Raw genomic sequence first — 25,788 nt, forward strand, 5'->3', positions numbered from 1 at the left:
CGTCTTCCATGTTTTTCTCTGGCTTTCCTGTCCCAACTGGGAACCTAAAAATGCAGCCGGTGATTCAGCCAGCTGACCATAGAGCTGATCAGAGACCAGAATGGCTCCAAACATCTCTATGGCCTAAGAAACCGGAAGCTATGAGCATTTCATGACTTAGATTTCGCCGAATGTAAACAGCGCCATTGGGAAATTGGGAAAGCATTTTATCACACCGATCTTGGTGTGGTCAGATGCTTTGAGGGCAGAGGAGAGATCTAGGGTCTAATAGAGCCCAATTTTTTAAAAAAAGAGTACCTGTCACTACCTATTGCTATCATAGGGGATATTTACATTCCCTGAGATAACAATAAAATTAATAAAAAAAAAATGAAAGGAACAGTTTAAAAATAAGATAAAAAAGTAAAAAAATAATAAAGAAAAAAAAAAAAAAAAAAAAAGCACCCCTGTCCCCCCCTGCTCTCGCGCAAAGGCGAACGCAAGCGTCGGTCTGGCGTCAAATGTAAACAGCAATTGCACCATGCATGTGAGGTATCACCGCGAAGGACAGAATGAGGGCAGTAATTTTAGCAGTAGACCTCCTCTGTAAATCTAAAGTGGTAACCTGTAAAGGCTTTTAAAGGCTTTTAAAAATGTATTTATTTTGTCGCCGCTGCGCGTTTGTGCGCAATTTTAAAGCATGTCATTTTTGGTATCCATGTACTCGGCCTAAGATCATCTTTTTTATTTCATCAAACATTTGGGCAATATAGTGTGTTTTAGTGCATTAAAATTTAAAAAAGTGTGTTTTTTCCCCAAAAAATGCGTTTGAAAAATCGCTGCGCAAATACTGTGTGAAAAAAAAATATGAAACACCCACCATTTCAATCTGTAGGGCATTTGCTTTAAAAAAATATATAATGTTTGGGGGTTTAAAGTAATTTTCTTGCAAAAAAAAATTATTTTTTCATGTAATCAAAAAGTGTCAGAAAGGGCTTTGTCTTCAAGTGGTTAGAAGAGTGGGTGATGTGTGACATAAGCTTCTAAATGTTGTGCATAAAATGCCAGGACAGTTCAAACCCCCCCCCAAATGACCCCATTTTGGAAAGTAGACACCCCAAGCTATTTGCTGAGAGGCATGTCGAGTCCATGGAATATTTTATATTGTGACACAAGTTGCGGGAAAGAGACATATCTTTTTTTTTTTTTTTTTTTTTTTTGCACAAAGTTGTCACTAAATGATATATTGCTCAAACATGCCATGGGAATATGTGAAATTACACCCCAAAATACATTCTGTTGCTTCTCCTAAGTATGGGGATACCACATGTGTGGGACTTTTTGGGAGCCTAGCCGCACACGGGACCCCGAAAACCAAGCACCGCCTTCAGGCTTTCTAAGGGCGTAAATTTTTGATTTCACTCTTCACTGCCTAGGACAGTTTCGGAGGCCATGGAATGCCCAGATGGCACAACCCCCCCCAAATGACCCCATTTTGGAAAATAGACACCCCAAGCTATTTGCTGAGAGGTATAGTGAGTATTTTGCAGACCTCACTTTTTGTCACAAACTTTCGAAAATTGAAAAAAGAAAAAAAAAATACATTTTTCTTGTCTTTCTTCATTTTCAAAAACAAATGAGAGCTGCAAAATACTCACCATGCCTCTCAGCAAATAGCTTGGGGTGTCTACTTTCCAAAATGGGGTCATTTGGGGGGGTTTTGTGCCATCTTGGCATTTTATGGCCTTCAAAACTGTGATAGATAGTGAGGAGTGGAATCACAACTTAACGCCCTTAGAAATCCTGAAGCCGGTGCTTGGTTTTCGGGGCCCCGTATGCGGCTAGGCTCCCATAAAGTCCCACACATGTGGTATCCCCGTACTCAGGAGAAGCAGCAGAATATATTTTGGGGTGTAATTCCACATATGCCCATGGCATGTTTGAGCAATATATCATTTAGTGACAACTTTGTGCAAAAAAAAAAAAAAAAAATTGTCACTTTCCCGCAACTTGTGTCAAAAAATAAAATATTCCATGGACTCAACATGCCTCTCAGCAAATAGCTTGGGGTGTCTACTTTCCAAAATGGGGTCATTTGGGGGGGTTTTGTGCCATCTTGGCATTTTATGGCCTTCAAAACTGTGATAGGAAGTGAGGAGTGAAATCAAAAATTTATGCCCTTAGAAATCCTGAAGGCGGTGCTTGGTTTTCGGGGCCCCGTACGCGGCTAGGCTCCCAAAAAGTCCTAAACATGTGGTATCCCCGTACTCAGGAGAAGCAGCAGAATGTATTTTGGGGTGTAATTCCACATATGCCCATGGCATGTTTAAGCAATATATCATTTAGTGACAACTTTGTGCAAAAAAAAAAAAGTGTTACTTTCCCGCAACTTGTGTCAAAATATAAAATATTCCATGGACTTAACATGCCTCTCAGCAAATAGTTTGGGGTGTCTACTTTCCAAAATGGGGTCATTTGGGGGGGTTTTGTGCCATCTTGGCATTTTATGGCCTTCAAAACTGTGATAGGTAGTGAGGAGTGAAATCACAACATTACGCCCTTAGAAATCCTGAACGCGGTGCTTGGTTTTCGGGGCCCCGTATGCGGCTAGGCTCCCAAAAAGTCCCACACATGTGGTATCCCCATACTCAGGAGAAGCAGCTAAATGTATTTTGGGGTGCAATTCCACATATGCCCATGGCCTGTGTGAGAAATATATCATTTAGTGACAACTTTGTGCAAAAAAAAAAAAAATTGTCACTTTCCCGCAACTTGTGTCAAAAAAGAAAGTATTCCATGGACTCAACATGCCTCTCAGCAAATAGCTTGGGGTGTCTACTTTCCAAAATGGGGTCATTTGGGGGGGTTTTGTGCCATCTGGGCATTTTATGGGCTTCAAAACTGTGATAGGTAGTGAGGAGTGAAATCAAAAATTTATGCCCTTAGAAATCCTGAAGGCGGTGATTGGTTTTCGGGGCCCCGTACGCGGCTAGGCTCCCAAAAAGTCCCACACATGTGGTATCCCCATACTCAGGAGAACCAGCTGAATGTATTTTGGGGTGCAATTCCACATAGGCCCATGGCCTGTGTGAGCAATATATCATTTAGTGACAACTTTTTGTAAATATTTTTTTTTTTTTTTGTCATTATTCAATCACTTGAGACAAAAAAAATAAATATTCAATGAGTTCAACATGCCTCTCAGCAATTTCCTTGGGGTGTCTACTTTCCAAAATGGGGTTATTTGGGGGGGGGTTGTACTGCCCTGCCATTTTAGCACCTCAAGAAATGACATAGGCAGTCATAAACTAAAAGCTGTGTAAATTCCAGAAAATGTACCCTAGTTTGTAGACGCTATAACTTTTGCGCAAACCAATAAATATACGCTTATTGACATTTTTTTTACCAAAGACATGTGGCCGAATAAATTTTGGCCTAAATGTATGACTAAAATTGAGTTTATTGGATTTTTTAACAAAAAGTAGAAAATATCATTTTTTTTCAAAATTTTCGGTCTTTTTCCGTTTATAGCGCAAAAAATAAAAACCGCAGAGGTGATCAAATGCCATCAAAAGAAAGCTCTATTTGTGGGAAGAAAAGGACGCAAATTTTGTTTGGGTACAGCATTGCATGACCGCGCAATTAAAAGTTAAAGCGACGCAGTGCCAAATTGGAAAAAGACCTCTGGTCCTTAGGCAGCATAATGGTCCGGGGCTCAAGTGGTTAAAATCAAAATATTTTAACTGCTTCAATACCGGGCCTATTCTGGCACTTCTCTCCTACATGTAAAAATCATCATTTTTTTGCTAGAAAAACTACTCAGAACCATCAAACATTATATATGTTTTTTTAGCTGACACCCTAGGGAATAAAATGGCAGTCATTGCAACTTTTTATCTCACATGGTATTTGCGCAATCATTTTTCAAACGCCTTTTTTTTAAGAAAAAACGGTTTCATGAAAAAATAACAAAACAGTAAAGTTAGCCCAATTTTTTTGTATAATGTGAAAGAGGATGTTACGCCGAGTAAATAGATACCTAACATGTCACGCTTTAAAATTGTGCACAATCATGGAATGGCGCCAAACTTCATTACTTAAAAATCTCCATCGGCGACGCTTTAAAATTTTTTTACAGGTTACCAGTTTAGAGTTACAGAGGAGGTCTAGTGCTAGAATTGTTGCACACACCCTAACGCACGCGGCGATACCTCACATGTGTGGTGTGAGCAGCGTTTATATATGTGGGCGGGACTTACGTGTGCGTTCGTTTCTGAGCACGAGCTACCGGGGACAGGGGCGTTTTAATTTTTTTTATTATTATTTTATTTATTTTTTTACTTAACTTTTTTTTTAATTACTTTTATTCCTATTACAAGGAATGTAAAGATCCCTTGTAATTTGAATCTATGTGACAGGTCCTCTTTATGGAGAGATGTGGGGTCAATAAGACCCCACATCTCTCCTCTAGGCTGGAAAGCATGAGATCAGAAAAAAAAATTCACCGATCTCATGCTGACAGCGGCGATCGCGGCTTCGTTTATTTCCGGGATCCCGGGCGCGACATCATAACATCGCGCCCAGGCCTCCGATGGTCATAGAGATGACTGGTGACCATCTGGTCACCAGTCATCTCTATCGTCAACATCCGGCGCCGGCCGATTCATTCTCCGGGCTCCCGATGGCACGGGAGAGCCCGGAGAAGCACCGGATGGCGGCAGGAGGGGGGGACATCTCCTCCCATCGCCTATAAGAACGATCAAGCCACTGAACTGCCACTATGATTGTTCTTATCGTGCACAGAATCGCCGGCTGAAAAGAATGATATCTGAATGATGCATCTAGCTGCAGGCATCATTCAGATATCCCCCCTTAAATTAGAGGACGTCATTTTACTATAGGCGGGTATAAGTAGAAGCAACAATGTTGCAAAGGAAAATTTATTTCACAGAAAGATACATTTCATCTCCACATTAAAAGGTTTTTTTGTGAAAGTTAGAATTGTTCCATTAGAATTAATGGCTAATACTTGATTTGGACTAGAATAGAGCAGATTTTCATTTAAAAAAAAAATGCTCTCTAATTAGCTCTCATTTTGGTATTTACTATAGCGCCGGCTAAAAAAGACACTTGAGTTAAAATGAGAGTTATTTTCAGGTCTGAGCATGCTCAGTTGTGTTGGCACTTAACTGTCCAAAACGAGGAATTTTTCACTTCTCAGACTTTTAAAGATATTTCAGTGTATAAATCACTTTTCCACACAGTTTAAAAGCAGATTATCTTTAAATAATATACCGCATATTTCAGTACCATTTAGGCAATTATATCATGCTCTAAACATTATTTCCATGTGCACTACTCCAGGCTTTAGCAGAGTAAGGGTTTGGGCGCTATTTGGTTTCAGGGAACTATAGTAAATTCGATTTTGGGAGTATTTTCTCACCAGCGCTATAGTGAATACCGTTTTAGCGCTAATTAGCGCTAATTAGCGCCGCAGCTCTATAGTAAATGACCCCCACAGTATCTCAGAATACTGAGTACACCCCTCACATTTTTGTAAATATTTTATTCTATCGTTTCATGTGACAACACTGAAGAAATTACACTTTGCTACAATGTAAAGTAGTGAGTGTACAGCTTGTATAACAGTGTAAATTTGTTGTCCCCTCAAAATAACTCAACACACAGCCATTAATGTCTAAACCATTGGCAACAAAAGTGAGTACACCTCTAAGTGATAATGTCCAACTTGGGCCCAATTAGCCATTTTCCCTCCCTGAAATCGTCAGGATTATTCTCACGGATCGCACGGAGCAAAGGCATGTGACAGAATCGGTCACGCTGGAGCAACCAATTCTTGGTCCATGAACTCCTCCCCACCCTGTTCATGGACTGGACTTGTGTCAAAGTAAGAACCCCAACACCAAGCCCCCGCACAGCACGAACTCTACGATGAGTACGTACACGCAACATGGCTAGAAAACGGTCGGACGCTCAGAACGAAGTAACAGAATGCACTGAAGAACAGCAAGGCCTGTGAAGAGCGACCTGAAAATCAGTAACGAATGGACAAGAACACAATGACAAGTCAATGGTAACTCGCTGCACGCACTGAAGACCAGATACAAACCCACAAGCACAAACTGAACAGCAGAAATACGATCTGAAAACCACAAGTCTGAAAAAACACGAATCGTCTCTCACCAAACTTTTACTAACACAAGATTAGCAAAAGGAGCCCAAAGGGTGCCGCGCTTGGTTCTGAACTGCCCTTTTATAGTCTCGTCGTACGTGGTGTACGTCACCGCGTTCTTGGTATTCAGCAATTTTGACAACTTTGTGCGACCGTGTGTATGCAAGACAAGTTTAAGCCAACATCCGCTGGAAAAAATCCATGGATTTTGTTGTTGGAATGTCTGATCAATGTCCGACTGTGTGTACAGGGCATACCTCTCGCGTAATGAAAATAGTAATTGGGGTGACCCACTCTGAAGCCACAACAGGAAGCCTAAAGCGAGCTAACCCATACTAAAACATGCAACACTAAGACAAAAACCAAAAGAAAAAAGAAAAACCCTGTAAAGCATGATATCAATACAATGCAGTAACACGGTACGTAAGAGAGAAAAAATATTGCAAGAGCATTGAAGGACAGACACAAAAGAGATACGGTACCAGACCTCAGGGAAAGAGGAAAAAAGAAGCCACTTGGTGTGCCATAGCCCAAGATGATTAAGGAGCATTAAAGGCTAAGTAATTATCGCAAGCATCCCTAACAGCTTGGTTGCTCCATTTTAATACATTCTCCTCAATGTGCTTATCAGTATGTTGGAAACCGTCTACTAACAAAAGTTACAGAGATCTCAGTAAACACGTCTCTTCCGCCTGCCTATGCTAGGTAGTTAAATCATTGTCAAGGAAGCAGATTGTGGAAGGTTTGCAATGCTCAGCACTCTCTTTATGCTATATATCTAAGAAAATCTGCATACCCTAAAGAGTATCTGTAGTTTCAGAACAGAATCTTGGATCCCTTGCAGTATACAGTACAGTATACTGTATATAGTGGACCTAGGAAATAGATGGAGGTTTGAGGGTTAACAAAGCTGTAGTCTCCCTTTACGCAAGTAACAATTATGTTTTACTTCTTATTTTAGTTACCTGTTTACACTAGCTATCTGTCCTTTTTTGTTTTTATTCATTCATTTCAATTCATGAGTAATCCCAGTAACGTCAAATCCATGTACTTGCATCTATCCAATTTACATCTATGTTTAATCAAAACTGCCCTAAATTATGCAACAGTTGTGCATTAATTCTTAACGTTCTCATAATACAGCTTCATTCCAAAAACTAATATACAATAATCTTCTTTTATTAAATATTTTAATCTTATCCTCTCTCCAAAACTATAATATTGCTTAAACATTATGGAAATATGTCCTTAGCGGGATATATAATCATTGGGTAAAGTTTTGTTTCCTATGTATGATGCAAAATCAGTCTTCAGAACTTTAAGTAAATGTCATAGCAGTTCATTTTTTAAATATATAAATCCACTACACTAGATGTATTTCTAAAACAACTTTCTGTTTAGTATGTTAAGTTATTGGCTCACATATTTTTTTCCTGCATACAATATACGATTGTACACTATGCTATATTAACCTTAACCATTAAATATACCATTGGAAACATTTTGTTATATCTGTTTAATAATGCCGCATACACACGGTCGGAATTTCCGACAACAAATGTTCTATGTGAGCTTGTTGTCGGAAATTCCGACCATGAGTAGGCTCCATCGGACATTTTTTGTCGGAATTTCCTACAAACAAAATATGAGAGCTGGTTCTCAAATTTTCCAACAACAAAATCCGTTGTCGTAAATTTCGAGCATGTGTAGACAATTCGGACGCACAAAATTCCACGCATGCTCTGAATCAAGTACGAGACGGAAGCGCTCGGTCTGGTAAAACTAGCGTTCATAATGGAGATAGCACATTCGTCACGCTGCAAAGTTTTTAATCTTTTAATGCAGGGCATTCTCTTCTTCTTTATAATGCTAGAATAATGAACTTGTTTTGCTGCTGATATTCACACAGAGTGCTGACAAACTGATTTCTTTATTATATCTCGTGATCTCATGAATAATCTTTATTATTTTTTTTGCCAGATCTCCAGAATGTTTATATTTATATATATATATATATATATATATATATATATATATATATATATATATATATATATATATATATATATATATATATATTATAGATCTCCTGATTTTTATTTATTTATTTATTTATTTTATAGTGATCTCCATAATATTTTTTTTCGTTTTGTGTGTCAGGTTACCACAACACCAATGTTCTTTTTGAACTAAAACACATAGCCAAGTATTTGTGATAAATAAATAGACATTTATTAGGGGTCATAACAAAATAAAGAGGAAGGCAACGCTGGATAAACTGGTGAAATTGGCAAAGCCTTTGTACCCCACGGCACACATCAATTATTTGACAGGCAAAATTGGTAGCTTGAGGAGTCCATTTAATAGGGAGCATAATCCGGTCCAGGACTCTGAGACATCGGGAACAGCAGAAGATGACATATATGTCCCCAGGCTGTGATCATACAACAGCCTGCGTCTTTTGTCAGACCAGACTGAACTCAGGCCATCACACTCTTGTCTTCCTTCCATGCTTGCTTCCAGGCTGTGGTTCTGGTGTTGGAGTTGTGGCAGGAGGTGGAGGAGGATGGTCCAACTCACACAGGTGGGATCTGCTTGTGAGTTTGCCCCTCAACTCCTTATTTAGGGCCAGATACATCACTTCCTCACAAATGAGGCATTGGCCCACCTCCATTACCTGCATTTTGCTGGCAGCCATGCAGGCATAGGCCTCTTGAATATTAGGGGTGGTTCTGAGGGCCGCAGTAGCCTCCCGAATCAAAGAAAGCGCTGACTCCTGCACATTCCTCCCGTTCCTGGTCCTTTTTGTTGGAAGGCGGAGGGGAGGAACCTGCGATTCGGTCAGGCTACTGGGCCAGGCCACCTCCTGGCTGCCACTTTCCCCCGCCACCTCCTGGCTGGCACTTTCCACAGCCTCCTCCTGGCTGAGGCTTTCCTGTGTATGAAAATGGGACATAGTTTTAGTTTATTGTTCATCAATCACACACAATTTTGAGAAATATGTTGAACAATGCTATACCTGACTCAAGCTGGGCTCCTCCACTTCTTCCTCGGTGGAAGGCCCAGGTTGGACGTCAGAAGCCTCAGCTGGGGTGTAAGGAAGCATGGAAGGAAGAGTGGAAGGAAGGGTTGAGAGTGATGGCCTGGTTTCAGCCTGGTCTGACAGAAATCGCAGTCTGTCATAGTACCACAGCCTGGGGACATAAATGTCATCTGCTGCTGCTCCTGAATCCTGGACCTTCTTGCGCTCCCTATTATATGTGCTCCTCAGGCCACCAATTTTGCACTTCAAACAGTTGATGTTTGCCTTGGGGATCTGCGGCTTCACAAATTCCAACAGTTGATCCAAAGCTGCCTGCCTCTTTATTCTATTAATATAAAGGGGGTGTTTTGTCTGCCACAGACAGGGCAGATCTCTGTACATATCAATGAATTGGGGGAGGAAGTCGTGATCGTTGAATTGATCCATTTTATCTGCAAGACACAACACTAGACAAACCTTAAGGTCAGGCTAAACTCTCCTAATCTTGTCCCAATATAGGCCTCAATCTATAAGCAGTATAGGCCACTAATGCCCCAAGTTAAAATGATACCTTCGTTAGCACGATCAGCTCTTCCGCTACTCCGTCCTCTTCTCACAGATCGTATGTATGACGCACACGTGTTACGCTTTATATACACTGCGCATGCGTGAAACTCCGCCGGCCCCTGACCTTCTTTCTAGTATATTCCCCGCCCCTTCTCTTTCGGTGCAGTGGGAGAGCACATGGTGAAGAAAGAGCAGGTGCATGCAGAGGAGAGCAGCAACAAGGAGGACGATGAAAGTCACAAACGTCCTGATCCCGGAGGAGATTTAAGGCCTCAAATATGTCCTTTGTAGAGATGGTGAACATCTTGAAGAGGGCCGACTATGATGGGAAGCATAGACCTTACCCAAATCCAAACATGAGAAAGGCCAAGATCATGGCTAAAGTTGTGAAAAGTCTGCAGAAGAATTTTGGGGTACGGCGATCCAAGGATCAACTGAGGAAACGATGGTCAGACCTCAAATTGAGGGAGCAGGATCGGTACAGAAGAATCAAGAGAGTGCTGCAAAAAAAGTAAGTATTTTGTCGTGTGTTCCTATTATTATTATTACATTCGTGCTGCTCCATGTGCTTTTCATTACTGTTGTACAGTTTAAAATGGCGCTTAAAATGGCAAGTTTCAGGTTCGTGGGCAGAGTAATTGTTCCTAGTAAACATCATTCGTTCGCTCACTAATACAATGTTTTTGGCAGATGTAGATTAACTACATTTGTTCATGCCTATTTGTCTTAAAAGAAGTTTGTTGTCTAGATGGGTTTTTAACTGGAATGAAATGCAAACTTGATTCAGTGTAAGGAGAGGACATTCAGCAGCTGTTTACACATGTGGACGCAGGAGCACTAGTGTGGGACACCAGAACACCCTTTTTAGGGTGTCCCACACAGGTGCTCCAGTGGATACTACGGGTGTCTCCATGTGTGAAACTTGCACAAAACAGGTAAGTATTCTAGCTTTAGAAAGAAAAAAAAATGTCAGCTTGAAACTCTGCCAAAACAGACAATTGTACGACACTTCAAGCAATGTTTCATATTCCTAATTCTTTCCTCAAATATCTTTGTGCTAAGTATACCTATTTTTTAATTCACATAGGGGAGAAAAGACTCGGGACATCAGAGGACACCAGGGGCCCCCAACCTCATAAAGAAGGGGAAGTCACCACACCACAACCTCAGGATGTGGAGGAAGGAGAGGTTTAGGAAGTGGGCGAAATAGTGACAACAACAGGTGAGTGTCTGAGACCAAAGCTTCAGGTAATAGATGTATGCCTGCATATTTATAATACATGATGTGTTTTTTTATTTTTAGGTGATGTGGATGTTGTGGAAGAAGAATCTCATTTCACCAGTGCAAGTTCACACGTCCTCATCAGGGAGATCATGGTGTGCAATCTTGATTTAGAAAAATTGTGTAAATTTTTCTTTTAATTCAAGTTTTAAAGTATTTTAAAAGCCAAATTTTGAAGATGCACACAGTGTGTCAACATGTGATCTGCCATCACGAGATATCAATGTACGCGTTTTGTGGGTGCAACCCCTTCACACAACTAAAGTAGATGAGAGGAAGGGGTTGCACCCCCAAAACACGTCCATTGATCCCCCATGATGGGAGCTAGCATATGTTGACATTAGGCATGGGATCAGGAGGGAAATCCACATTTTGACTCCCAATTTGTGTGCATCTTCAAAATTTGGCTTTTACAGGGGTGACATCACCCCATCTGATGAAGCCGATATCAACACAGTTTGGACATACTAATGTGTGATATTGCCTTCACTTTGTCAAAGTTGAACTTTGCAAGTTCCTGAATTGTGTATGTTTTATGGTTTTAAACATGCCTGTTTATTAACCCAAAAAAGGTTATTTGTACTGTCAAACCTAAAAATGTTATACAACACATATGTTGGTTTGTTCAAAAACCCTTTTCTAACGCACATGTGAATGTGCTTTGAGTAAAATGTTTTCTACTCAACAATGTGTGGCTTCTTCTTTCAATGCTCAATACCAGTTTTTGGAGTAAGTTGGTGTTTACAGTGACAATGGGGGTTATTTACTAAAGGCAAATCCACTTTTCACTACAAGTGCACTTTCAGTGCAGTTTCAGTGCACTTTCAAGTGCACTTGCAGTGCACCTGTAGTGCAAAGTGGATTTGCCTTTAGTAAATAACCCCCACAGTGCTCTAAAATTTGCCCCAATTAGGCCATTTTTGGAACTCAAAAAAATTAATAATTCATGGTGCTGAAAATTACATGGTGCTGAGAATTACATACATTAAAACAAAAACAAGGTGTGTGTGTAGCAGACCCACAACATAATAGTTAGCTGAAGAAGAGATTGTCACCTCACGTATCAAATAAATTACGTTTGCACTATTGAAGAAAATGTCCAAAAGAAAAGCCCATTGGAGAACCGGAGACAGCTAAAAGAAACACACACAGTAAATCAAATGAAATATTATTTCAGTTTAAAATAAAAATGTATTTTAAAAATGTTTCTCAAGCATTTGCTGGCATATCAATGGCCCCCCTACCTGCAAAGTATTCCATATATTTTTGATGGACCTAGGGGGTGCTTTGGGGGGGCAAGCCAGGACGGCCAGCTTCAAGTGCCATCAGGGTTGTTTGTTCTTGAAATCTGGCCTCGGGCCCAACTGAGGCCACATAAGTCATAGCATTTCTCCTTAGAAAGTTGGGTAGAATACAGCATGCAAGTATTATATGGTTTAGTTTATATTCCGCCATGTTGATTGGCATCAGGAATAGGCGGAACCGGCTGGCCTTTATCCCAAAAGCATTCTCCACCACTCTTCTGGCTCTGGCCAGCCGGCAGTTAAAAACCCTCTGGTCCGGGGTGAGGGTCCTCATGGGGAATGGCTGCATCGGGTGTTCACCAAGCCCAAACGCTTCATCAGCGACAAAAAGACTAACGGTAGACCAGCCACGTTGTCTTCCGGAGGTGGCCAAGCCACCACTCTGGAGCTGTCCGTAGAACTCGGTCTGGGCGATGACTCAACCATCCGACATCCGGCCATTCTTCCCCACGTCCACATACAAAAACTCGTATGTCGCCGACACCACCGCCAACATCACTATACTATTAAACCCCTTGTAATTATAATAGTATGACCCCGAGTTGGGGGGTGGTCGATGTGCCCCTTGCCCCTCCGCAGTTGGGAAAGTCCCACCACTGGGCAAATTGGGAAGCCACAGTCTGCCATTCCTGTGACGTTGAAGGAAACTGTGGAGTGAAACAAGAAGAAAAAATTTGTACTTTTGCACATAACATTGCAAGCAGATTAGACACACACATTCTTGGCTAACATCAGTATAACATTGATTTTAAGGAGTATTTAAATTCAAAAATATAAGGTCCACTTATCATATTCCTCACTCCCTCTGATGGACCATTGTAAAAATTTTAGGGGGGAGTATGTTTTGGACAGGTAACTGTCTCCACTTCATTGAGAGCTGAATGCATGCATAATGGGAGTTATTTACAAAAGGAAAATCCACTTTGAACTTCAAGTGCACTTGGAAGAAAAGTCACTCTAGATCCAAGGGGGACATGCAAGGAAAATAAAAAACAGCATTTTAGCTTGCACATGATTGTATGATAAAATCAGCAGAGCTTCCACTCATTTCAGATCTACCTCTTAGATTTAGAGCGACTGCACTTTCAAGTGCACTTGCAGTGCAAAGTGGATTTGCCTTTCGTAAATAACCCTCAATGTGTATTACTTTGGCCAGCCCCTCCTTACTTACACTATTGGCAGCCCACTGGACAGGTAAGAAGTGTCATAATACAAAAATATGAATACACACAGTACAAATTGAAGAACATTTTTACATTCTGCAATTACCTATCAAGATAATAGGAGAAGAAAACTTTAAACAGTACCATTTGAAAGTATTCAGGCAGGCCCTTTCATGCTTTGGTGAATTCATCCATAAATCGGACCACAAAAGAGGTAGGTATAGTGTGTATGGGTTTTGCAAAGTCAGCAGATAGAGGATTGGTATCGGTTGACTTAGCGGTTGGAGGGAGGGAGGGTTCCAAATGAGTCTCTGGCACTATGCCTGAATTTAAGGACAACAATAACATTTGTGCACATTTTAGGGGGTTTTTAGGGTAAGCACTACAATGGAGCTGACAAAGTACATTCTTAAGTGACTAGGCTAGGTGTGTATGGGCCCAGGATAGCATGCTGGGGAGGTTAGTGAAGGCAAATATGCATGAAGGACACAAAAATGAGCAGTAAAAGCTTCCAGCATGCATGAGGACAAAGAGGACATTCACAGCATATTACAACCATGGTAATTATGGAATGGAATGATGAAATAAATACAATAGATTAGCAAACATTAAATACATACAATGTGATGTTAAAGGATAAAACTTACCATAATATAGTCCTTCTGCAGGACCTGAATGATAGCAGAAACAGGTCTCTGGAATAATGATTCCCAGAGCCTGGGGGGAGATCCCAGTCGAGAACTTGATGTCCTGCAGACTTCTCCCCATCGCCAAGTACCGCAACGTGGCAACTAGCCTCTGTTCAGGAGTGATGGCTTGCCGCATGCAGGTGTCCTGCTTTGTAATATAAAGGGACAGCAAAGCCTGCAAATGGTGAAACACGGGGTCCGTCATCTGGAGATAATTCCTGAAACCATCAGGATTATTCTCCTGGATCTCGCGCAACAAAGACATGTGTGAGAATAAGTCACGCTGGAGCAACCAATTTTTGGTCCATGATCTCCTCCTCCCCCTGTTCATGGACTGGGCTTGGGTCAAAGTAAGAACCCCAACACCAAGCCCCCGCATAGCACAAACTCTACGATGAGTACGTACCCGCAACATGGCTTCAAAACATTTGGCTGGTCAGAACGAACTAACAGAACGCACTGAAAATCAGAAAGGCCTGAGAAGAGCGAGCTGAAAATCAGAAACGAGTCAACAAGAATGCACTGAAAACCAGATAAAAACTGACTACACGCACTGAAAAACAGATACGAACCCACAAGCACAAACTGAAGAGCAGTAACGGACTGAAAAGCATGAGGCTGAAAAGTGCGAATCGTCTCTCACCAAACTTCTACTAACACGAGATTAGCAGAAGGAGCACAAAGGGTGGCGCACTTGGTATTAAAGTTCCTTTTTCTAGTCCTGTTGTACTTGTTGTACGTCAGCGCGTTCTTGGTGATCTGAATTTCTGACATTTGTGCGACCATGTGTATGCAAGACAAGTGTGAGCCAACATCCATCGGAAATAAATCCAGGATTTTGTTGTCGGAATGTCTGATCATCTGTACGTGGCATAAGTGTTAATCTTGTCAAAAATTCAGAGCTGCCTTGTGTTCTCGACACACTTCCTGAGTTATCCCAAATAACCCTTCTAGCGCTTATCCTTGACTACAGAATGGTTAGCCTTTAGGTTGTAGAGATCTGAGAGTGACAGTATTTTCTCAAAAGACATTGGGAGAGCTGACTACACATGATCCACAAAAATGCTGTGCTTTGTCAGCCCAGAATACGACTGAGTGCATTTCTGGCAGATCGAAACAGGTTCAAAACAGGATTTTCAATAGGAAACTTGGAGCTACAGATCAGGTCAGGAAATACTTCAAAGAGGGAAACTGCATTTAAGAACTATGGACCTCAAACAAAAAAAAACAGTGCACCAAAAAGAAAAGGTGGAACAGTACAACACCTGAAAGGTGGGATAAATCGACCAAAAAGCAAGGTGGTCAAAAAATGAAACTAGAAAATTTGTCCAATAGTACATTATCATTTGTAAACCACCAAGGTAAGCCTAGCAAGCCTACACCTTGACATTAAGTAAAGGAAGATAGGACAGAACAGGGATGTTTAGACAGACAATGTTCAGGTAGAGCGCTGCCAGGGCTTATTAGGATAATCCTAAACAAGGAAGAAAAACTTTCAATAGTACTACCCAGGAGATTTTCATAGGGGGAGGGTAGGGAAAATCAACAACTCTCATGTAAAAAGGAGTTAGGCAGGAATAACAGTGTGATTTCAGAATCTTTCAGGAGATACCCAAAAGAGATGAGGTCTTCTTCTGAGGAGCATATGTGTAGGGAAAACTAGGGAATCTTCCTCAAAGGATTACAGCTAAAATATTGGAAGAAAAAAAACTCTACACAGGTCCCACAAGGGGCCTTTGAGATTGCCCTATCTCCATAGGGAACCATAGTAGGGTAACAAAATAAAATGACCAATGGACTCTAGAAGTATGCTTTCTCATTAGGAAGAAGGGGGACACACGTAAGAAAACCCTCAAGGTCATACAGAAGGGCTATCAACTGGGGAAGAATTTCACCCATTGTAGCAAAGGGAGTCAAACATTCTTGGTGAGAATGGCACGCAGTGTAGAGGAGCTCAGATCAAAACAACAACCATAAGGAACTTCCCATTGACTCAGGAAGCCATATAAGGAATTAAACTCAAGGATACTTCTGATAAGAGAGTCAGTAGACCAAATAAATAAGGAGAAATACTTTAGGAGGCAAGAGTCAAGTTGCAGAGGACAGGATCCTCATCTCCCATGAAGTGCACATATGTAGGAATTGGCTGACTTAAAGAAGGTCTGCAAAGAGTTCCACATAGATGAAACCAGATAAAAAAGCTGAAGAAGGGTGGATATAATAGTCAGTGTCATAGAATAGTCCAGAGCTTCTTGATGGCTCAGTGTACTCAATTTCTCATTTAGGAAGGAAATAGCAGGAACTGAGTGTTGTTGGCCTTGTAGATCGAGAGATTGAGAAAGAGACAGAGCAGAGGATAATTAAGAATTGCAAGATGTGCTATAATCTTCCAAAATAACACACCCCTTATATAATAAATAAGAAAGGGGGAGATTTATCATTGCCATCATCCGTAGTATGTATAGAAGCTTTTCTGTTTCTTTAATGCTTGTATTCTCGAAAACAAGTTTCTATGAACATGGAAAACAAGGGTCCCAGGGTCCCAGGGTGTGGGGAACCTAAACAATCCAGGACTAAGCACAATGAGATGCAGTGACACCAGAAAGGGAAGGGCAACTGAACAAGATACACAATTGTAGGGTCTAGAGTAGGAGTTACACTGAGAAGGCTGAGCATTCAAAACCAAAAATGAATAATTTTCCAAGGGATCCAAACGGGCATTAAAATAGGAACACATGTGTGTATGTCAGAGGCATTCTGTATCGCATAAAAAAACTCAGTAGAAGTCTCAGTAGAAGCATACTACAAATGCTCTCAATCAGAATTATAGACAATGATGAGAACAAAAATCTACAGTGGCTATAAAAAACCTGTTAGATACAGTGTAGGTTTTAGACACTGACAGCAGAGCTATAGAAGTTGCTATGAGGACAGCCCTATGGGAAAAAAGGCACAGGACCTAAAATACAGGCATCACATCCTTCCAAGGATACCAATGATCTGTTCCCTGAAACAGTAGGAGACTTATGGGACAACGTTTCCCGCTGCAGCAGGATTGTTTAAGTAATACAGTATGTTGCACCAGATAACGCATAAAGCAACAGACCCAAGAGAGGCAAGCTTTGCATCCTCACAAATCAAGGCAGGTGGAGGTGACCAGAACATTAAAGGCAGGCAGAATTAGGAGACTGGAGAATCCACAAGCGTATCAATCAGAGTTAGCAGTGGAAAAATACTTTGTTGTGAGCTAAAGGCTGAGAAGGGATAAGGATTGTGCATGTGTGACACTGTAGGAAATTTCAAATAAAATGTTCCCTTTGCTGCAACCTGCCATTCTTACCATAAATGAATAAGACCGTGATTGGATCACACTTGCATCATGTTGTTCTAAAGCTCTAAAGTTGAATAGTAACATAAAAAAGAGAGGAGATCACAACCATCCTAGTGTAATCCAATTTATTAGAATCAATGTTAAAAAACCTATTAAGAATGCACTCACATAGTTCCAAATGATAATGAGCATGTCTCCATCAACCACAACTCTCCTCGATGGCCGCTACAAGGTCCTGGTAAACTGAAAATTCCCAATGGAGCCTGCTGACAGCTACAAGCTACGGAAGCCACTGTGCATGTGCTTGGTCCAGCTGGTGCCGCACTCCGTAGCCAGAAGACCATAACACAGAGGGGGCGGAGAGATGCAGAGACATGTTGCGCTTGCCACAACAACATTTTTTGTAGGCATGGCCTCCACGCCTCTGAAATGCATTGCCATGGCAACCGTGTTGTTTCTTTGCGTCTCTCCGCCCCTCTATGTGTTACTTTGTATAGGTTATAACAGCATTTAGAGGTTCACTCAGCATTGAAGAGTACAGAGATCTGGAAGGGAAGAGCCCTTTGCAGTTAACAGGGAGTGTAGATCCTACATGCAACACAGGTGTTAGTGACACAGCACTTAAAATCCAGTGGTGTGCTAAGCCTTTCCTCGAAAACCAATGGAAGAAGGAAAAAAATAGTGGCACTGAATAGTAGGCTGCACTCAAAAAATAAAGGACAAGGTCCTTAGACACTTACCTCAATGGTGTACCTGGAGAGTGCACTGCTGCTGACAAGCACAGCACTGAGATACATGCAGAGCCCAGTGTTTGAAAGTCATATTCCAGAAGATGTTTTCCCCATACGTGGGCATACTCACAGAGTAAGCCTTCAGAGACTGGTACACACCAGAGGCTGTGATGTGATTTGGACCTGTTAAGTGCTCTGCGGCTAGCAAACCAGTACATAAGGTGTCTGGGGAGCACTGCAAGCAGAGCCCAGTGCCTGAAGGTCATGTTACAGGCTGGCCCTGCAATCTTTGGTCTGCTGAGGTCCATGTATGGCCTCCAAGTCAGCATCAAATATTAGTGTATCTTACATAGCATTGAAGCAAGCCCAGCTTAGCAGCATAATGATAAATCTTATTGAAGAAATCACTTCTTGATAAAAGGACAAAGAAAAAATGTATTTTCCAAAGAGAAAAAACATCCAGCCTCATTGGACACTTGGAAATAAAGGGGAAGCATGATGGGAGTGGGAGGGGTTATATATGATATATATATGCTATTTGCTAATAGCACTTTAAGCATGGGTCTATTTTATGATGTAAAGCAATTCTCTCCTAGATATAATGCATATCTTCACTGCCTTGAAAAGTTATATTGACTGAGGATCTTTAGCATCTGACATCGACCTTCAGCTTCTGGGTGTATCAGATGCCTGGTACCCACTGTTGTTTCATTCACTAACTCCTACTTCACTACTGTATAAGATTGCAATGACAGTGTGACTTTAATAAAGTGCAGTAACACATACTAACTAATAAGAATTCAACTAACGTTAAGTTGACTTGTTAGGTAAAATCTGCTTCCTGTGATTTTTGCATCACTTTACTGAATAATAAACAAAATACATACAAAGGCATTAATATAAATATAAATCAATATAATTTTGACATTAGACCAGCTGGTAAAGGAAGGGGGGGGGGAGTAGTTAATATGAGGAAAAATCAGTATGGAGGATATTATTCTCTGAATCCACTTTGAAGTACAAAAAATAACTACAGCAGCTTTTAGTGAAAAGAGGCTTGGAGATGAGTGTAGGATGTTTATTCACAGAGGATGTCACTTCACTGTACACTATTATTCCACACAGTAAGGGTAAGTAGTAGAGTCTTTTTTTTTAAGGAAAGAATCAGTTATCCACTAAACACATACAATTTATTTTGGATTGTTTATTATTGTTATTATTAGGATTTATTGTTTATTTATTTTTCTCTCAATCATAGCTATTTCTGGTCACTTTTTTAACAGAAAAATTGAAGTGCCATAAATGCAAAAATGTCACTAAGCATGGCAAATTTATTTATGGCATAATGGGAGAGGGAGTATATTTTTCTTATATGCATAGATGTCTAACAGTTTGGGTTAGAATCATAGACAATTACTTTCAGTTATGGAAAGGAAACTTATTTAGTTTAGTTTATGGAGCACTTAAACAATGCATACAATTTTTGGACCTCGAATCATACAAGAGAAGAGATTGTACAGTACTTGCATGAGGGATTACTGTAAGGAGACAGATAGAAAAGTTCATATACCCATGAGTAATGGACATCACCCGAAGTGGTTAGCAAATATTCCGAAAAGACAGATGCTTAGAATCAGATGGAACTGCACAGAAATTGAGGAGTGTTATAAACAATTGTAAATGTTAAAACAAAAACTTACAAAAAACAGGATATTGAAGAAATAAAACATACAGTACAATGATGAAAACAGATAGGGAGGAAATATTAAAGAAAGTTGAGAAAAGTGTAAGACAAAATAACAGCATAAAATATGCTTTTATTACAAGTTTTGGTATGTTGCATAGACAAATAAAACATTTATTTCAGAGACAATGGAATGTACTAAGGATAGACACTGTTTTAGAGAAGCATACTGTATATCTAATTTCCCTGTGTTTACCTTTGCAAGGGTCCCCAATTTCACAGGTATTATTTCTTTGGGGGTTATTAAATAACCTGAAGAACCTAAAGGAGCTAAGAAGAATATAAAAGTTTTTTACAGATGTAACCAATGTAAAGGATGTAAGCGGAAGATATATTTAAGAAAAACTACATTAGTAGGATTCAAAAACAGAAGAAAAGTAAAAACTAAACAATTAATTGCATGTGAAAATAGATATTGTATGTGATACATGCTTTAGAGTGGCTGTGTGGACAAATTTATTTTGGGTGCATTACTCGTAGATTGAGAGGTTGAATCAATGAACACATCTGTAATATTGAAAAACAAAAAAATAGAATCATATTTTGTTGCTATTAAAAATTAGTCAGACTGCAGACCCTAAAGGATAAAAATATGAAATGAAAATATAGTGGTTGAAAAAAAATTGAAGAGGGAAGTGTCAAGAAGGGAAAAATTCTGGATTTACAGATTAAATACACTGGAACTGTATGGGATGAATATAGATATAGACTTGAATGGTTTTATTCAGAACACTAATGCCATGTACACACGGGCGGACTTTCCGACCTGACTGGTCCGATGGACCGAATCCGGCGGACAATCCGACCGTGTGTGGTCTGCATCGGACTTCCGACGAACCGTTTCGGTCGGAAATCCGACGGACTTTAGATTTGAAGCCTGCCGGACATCGGGACAAGAGGCCGGAGAGACCCCCGAAGTCGGAAGAAGACCCCCGGAGCTATCTAATAAATTGCTTTAAAAACCTGTCTAGTGTGTTTTTTTTATTGACACTTTTTCCCTAGGTGAATGGGTAGGTGTACGATGTACCCCATACTCATTCACATAGGGTGGGGAGCCGGGATCTGGGGGCCCCCTTATTAAAAGGGGGCTCCCGGATTTCGATAAGCCCCCCCCGCCCACAGACCCCAACAAACAACGGCCAGGGTTGTCAGAAAGAGGCCTTTGTCCTCATCAACATGGGGACAAGGGTCTTTGGGGTGGGGGGCCCGCAGGGCTCCCCCCTCCCCCAAAGCAACCACCCCCCCATGTTGAGGGCAACTCCGCCGGTAAATAGGTCCGCCGGAAAGTCCGGTTGTGTGTAGGCAAAGCCGTCCGTAGTCTGGTCGTGTGTAGGCAAGTCCATTCGTAAAAAAAGTCAGACGGAAGTCTGTCAAAAGTCCGTCAGAAAGTCCGTCGGACCAGTCCGGTCAAAAAGTCTGACCGTGTGCACGTTGCATTAGAAACATTTGGAAAGTAAATTTAGATTCTGTTTGATTTTAGAGGCTAAACAAGTTTAGACCTGGTCGGTGTTTGGATGGAACACCACCTGGAAATACTAAGGGGTTGATTTACTAAAGGCCAATAGAGGCAAGTGCAATTGTACTCTGCAAGTGCAGCTGCTCCAGAGCTTAGTAAATGAGGTAAAGCTTCTCTTTCCAAAGAATACCCAATCACGTGCAAGGAAAATAAAAAAAACAGCATTTTTGCTTGCACATGATTGGTTGATAAAAGGCAGCAGAGCTTCTGCTCATTTACTAAGCTCTGGAGCAACTGCTCTTGCAGTGTGCAACTGCACTTTCCAAAGTGCAGTCTTTTTGCCTTTAGTAAATCAACCCCTAAGTGTCAGTTAGAGTGCAATATATGAGGCATGAAATATCCATATGATTTATCATATTTTAATTTATGTGAGATCATGTATAATGTATACTTTACAAGGTTTTAAGTTTTATTAGTTATTAGTGTTTATTAGATATGCATTAGTCTTGCATACTGTAATGTAATTGCACTGTATAGTAATGTAATGTAAGGGGGTATGTTCAGTTTAAATAAATCAGAGTTAAACTATAATGGTTTAATTTTTGTTTTAAATTCTGTGACTGTGGGGTTGATTTACTAAAGGCAAATAGACTGTGCACTTTGCAAGTGCAGTTGCTCCAGAGCTTAGTAAAGGAGATAAAGCTTCACTTTGCAAAGAATACCCAATCACATGCAAGGAAAATAAAAAAAACAGCATTTTTGCTGGAAGGTTATTGGATGGTGGAAGTCAGCAGCGTTCCTGCTCATTTACTTAGCTCTGGAGCAACTGCTCTCACAGTGTGCAACTGCATTTTGCAAAGTGCGCAGTCCATTTGCCTTTAGTAAACCAACCCCACAGTATCAAGTTCCTACTCGCCATACTGGAGAAGAGGTGGAGTGTCCCAGGTGATTTGCAGCTGCAATCCTGTTTAGCTGTGTTGCTGCGGAGCTCGACAGTGATCACATTTCTAGGAGGAGAAGGAATATAGTATAAATAATAGGAATTATAATATATATATTATATATATATTTTTATATATATGTAATCACTGGAATTGCATCAAGGGTTGTAATTGCGACCCGGCCCCATACTCCAGGGGGCCTGTGCTGTCTCCCTGCCACATTTGTTTTCAACCTAGACAAGAGAGGCGGCGGGGGTGGCACATACAGAAACCGATCCCCTCCATCTTCCTCCTGCAATTGCTTCTCTCCCTCCTGCCAGCATTCAGGGGCTGCAAAATGGAGGAGATCTGTTCCTGTATATGCCACCCTTCCTGTCCAGGTTACTCATCTCTGCTTGCTGGGCCCCCTGTTTGCTCCCCTGACCCCCCCCCCCCTCCTGCCACAGCGTTACTGGCACCCCCTCCTCTCCTGCCAGCTTCTGTAAAGGATGTTTCATGAATGGAGAGCAGGGGAGGAAAGGTAAAAATTTTTTTAGCAGGCCCCGTCCTCTGCTGGAAGAAAACAGTCAATGGCAATCCACAAAAAAGTGCTTCCTGGCACCAGACTTTTTTTGTTGTTTTCTGCTGAAAGAAAACTAAGTGATCGGTACTGATCACTAACTGTGTTAATTCACACTGTAACTGTGTTTCCTTTGCTACAGTTTGTGAATGAACGGAAAGCTCTGTACAGAGCTATTCCTGTACATTTATTCTGTGCAGTTGAAGCTGCAGAGATGGAGATTGAGCGTTGTGGCCTCAATTTCTTTTCTCTATCTCAAAAGTGAGACATCAGGGCTCTGTTTGGACCCTTGATAATTCATCAAAGCCACCCAACAGGGCTGCTAAAATATTTCAAATTTCAATTTAATTGTAAAAAAAAAGAATAAAATTGTAAAAAATAGAATAACAAAAATGAAAAACTACTGACACCAGGCACTGCCCTACTAACACTATCCACTGCTCTATTGAGCCCGTCTGCTGCCCTACTGACAAAGTCCACTGCCATACTGACACTGTCCACCACTCTACTGACATGTCCACTGCTTTACTGACACTATCTACTGCTCTACTGAGGAAAGAAAAAAATCCTTGACGGCTGCACACCATAGAAGGCATCTTTTTTGATATGAAGAAATAAAATCCAAATGCAGTCACCTCATGTACAGGGAGGAACAGGAAAGATAGCTAACATGTTTCACGCCCCATCATGGCACTTATTCATAGCTATGAATAAGCGCCATGATGGGGCGTGAAACATGTTAGCTATCTTTCCTGTTCCTCCCTGTACATGAGGTGACTGCATTTGGATTTTATTTCTTCATATCAAAAAAGATGCCTTCTATGGTGTGCGGCCGTCCAGGATTTTTTTCTTTCCTCAAGCTTGTGCAGAGCCAGCACCTGTGAGTTCCATTAGGGCGGGTGTCTTGATACGGATTTGAGAGATTGGAGCAGCAATCTTTTGCTTACTGCTCTACTGCTCTACTGACTGACACTGTCCACTTTTAATGTAGGCTAAGTTTATATTTTTACACTGACACTAGTAGTAAAGCGTAAGTTTCCTTACTATTTAGTAAGGCCTTGCTAGTTAAGTACTTAAAAACAAAAAGTGTGCCAAACCCCAGTAATCTTTGATCTCTTTGATGTTGTTCAGGGAGATCTCCACCTCTCAAAGGGTGCCAACCCCTGATCCTGCGTATTCAAAACAATTGGAGAGGTATATCAAAATGTGGACAGTTTCTCCAAAATCTTTTGAATTGCCCTCTCAACATGTAAATTAAGGTCTAAAATAACTCCTTAGTCAATTAGTATTTTGGCGTGTGGTGGAAACAGCAGGTGGTAGTGGTGGGGCCCCAGGTCAACTTTTGCATCGGCGTCTATAAGCTTTAACTATGACTCTGTATATAATTTATATAATGACAAGCAGCGGGCCCAGAGGTTGGAATTGGATGAACTGTATTTGCCTCAAATGTTTAGCAATTTGCTCAGCGATAGAGGTCAAGGGAAAATGAGTTTAGATCCTGGATTTGGATCTTTAGAATTTGGATTTCTGGGAGTGTGAGGGTGGGCTCCTTTGCCACAACTGCAAACCAGGATTCACCTATCAAGATTTTTAAAGATTAGAAAGGGTCAGCTTTAGAAAAGAGTTCTTATCTCCTCTTTTGTTTGCTTCAGAAACATGCTTGTATTATGTGGGTTTTGGTATATGTATATATTATTATTATTATTATACAGGTTTTATATAGTGCCAACAGTTTGCACAGCGCTTAACAAAATAAAGGCAGACATTACAGTTACATTGCAATTTGGTATAAGAGGAATCAGAGGGCCCTGCTCATTAGAGCTTACAATCTAAAAAGGAAGAAACTGACTGCCAGGATTGTGAACAGTGTATATGTGTCACTTAGGTTCACCTACAATTGACAGATCACCACATCCGTATAAGCAATGTGGATGCAGAGATCTTCCTTGCTGTGCTATTGTATTCTGACAGCAGCCCTCCCACCACCAGAATACATAAATCAGCAATACAGCTATTGGCTGCAAGTGCTGATAGAATACTGTATTTCCAGGAGGACTGTTTGACAAAAGCACATTGTTAGACCAGCTTCTGTTGAACAGAGAGAAATACACACACCCAAAGTTGGCTGGTTCAACAGGAATTTTCAGGATATTCAGTACGTGTGTACCTGACTTTAGGTTTAGGGCTCTTTCTCTCTCTTGCTGCTGTGTGTACCTGCTGCTGGGTGAAAAGGCTGACTGCAGAAGGAACATTAAAAAGGCACAAGATCTGCCTGTTTATTTTGAATAACCCATCATATTAGTGAGGAACTGACATGAGTTTGGTTAGTGGCCCAGGCCAGCAGATGTTTTGTTTGTTTTATGTAATGAACTCGCTGTACAAAGCCCTCCTGCATTAAAACTCTGTTTGTTGCCTTGCTTAATAAAATTGCAGGACATGCTTGGGTTATTCCTGGCTGTCCCTGTCCTGTGCATGGTTTACCACTACCATTACCAGTTACGCCTGTCCCATCCCTCTTACAGGTGGTATTTTATGAGGGGTGACCTGTTCATTAAGGGTGCATGGGCATCATTCCCCTATCCATGTGTCCGGTCCCTATGAAGGACACCGCATGCATGATTTCCAACAGGGGGAGTGTTTTTTTGAAGCATCTAATAAGAGCCAGAGGCTCTAACAGGCTTCAAAATAGGGTGGGCTCGGGCACAGAGAATGCGAACGAGCCCACCCAGGTGTGTTACAATAGCTAATGAATATTTGTAACACTGAACCTCCTCCCAGCCAATCAGAAAGCGGGTCTTGAGATCCATCACCTGATTGCCTGAAAGGA

The sequence above is a fragment of the Aquarana catesbeiana genome, linkage group LG06, assembly GCF_042186555.1.
Source record: "Aquarana catesbeiana isolate 2022-GZ linkage group LG06, ASM4218655v1, whole genome shotgun sequence".
In the NCBI taxonomy this organism is placed as follows: domain Eukaryota; kingdom Metazoa; phylum Chordata; class Amphibia; order Anura; family Ranidae; genus Aquarana; species Aquarana catesbeiana.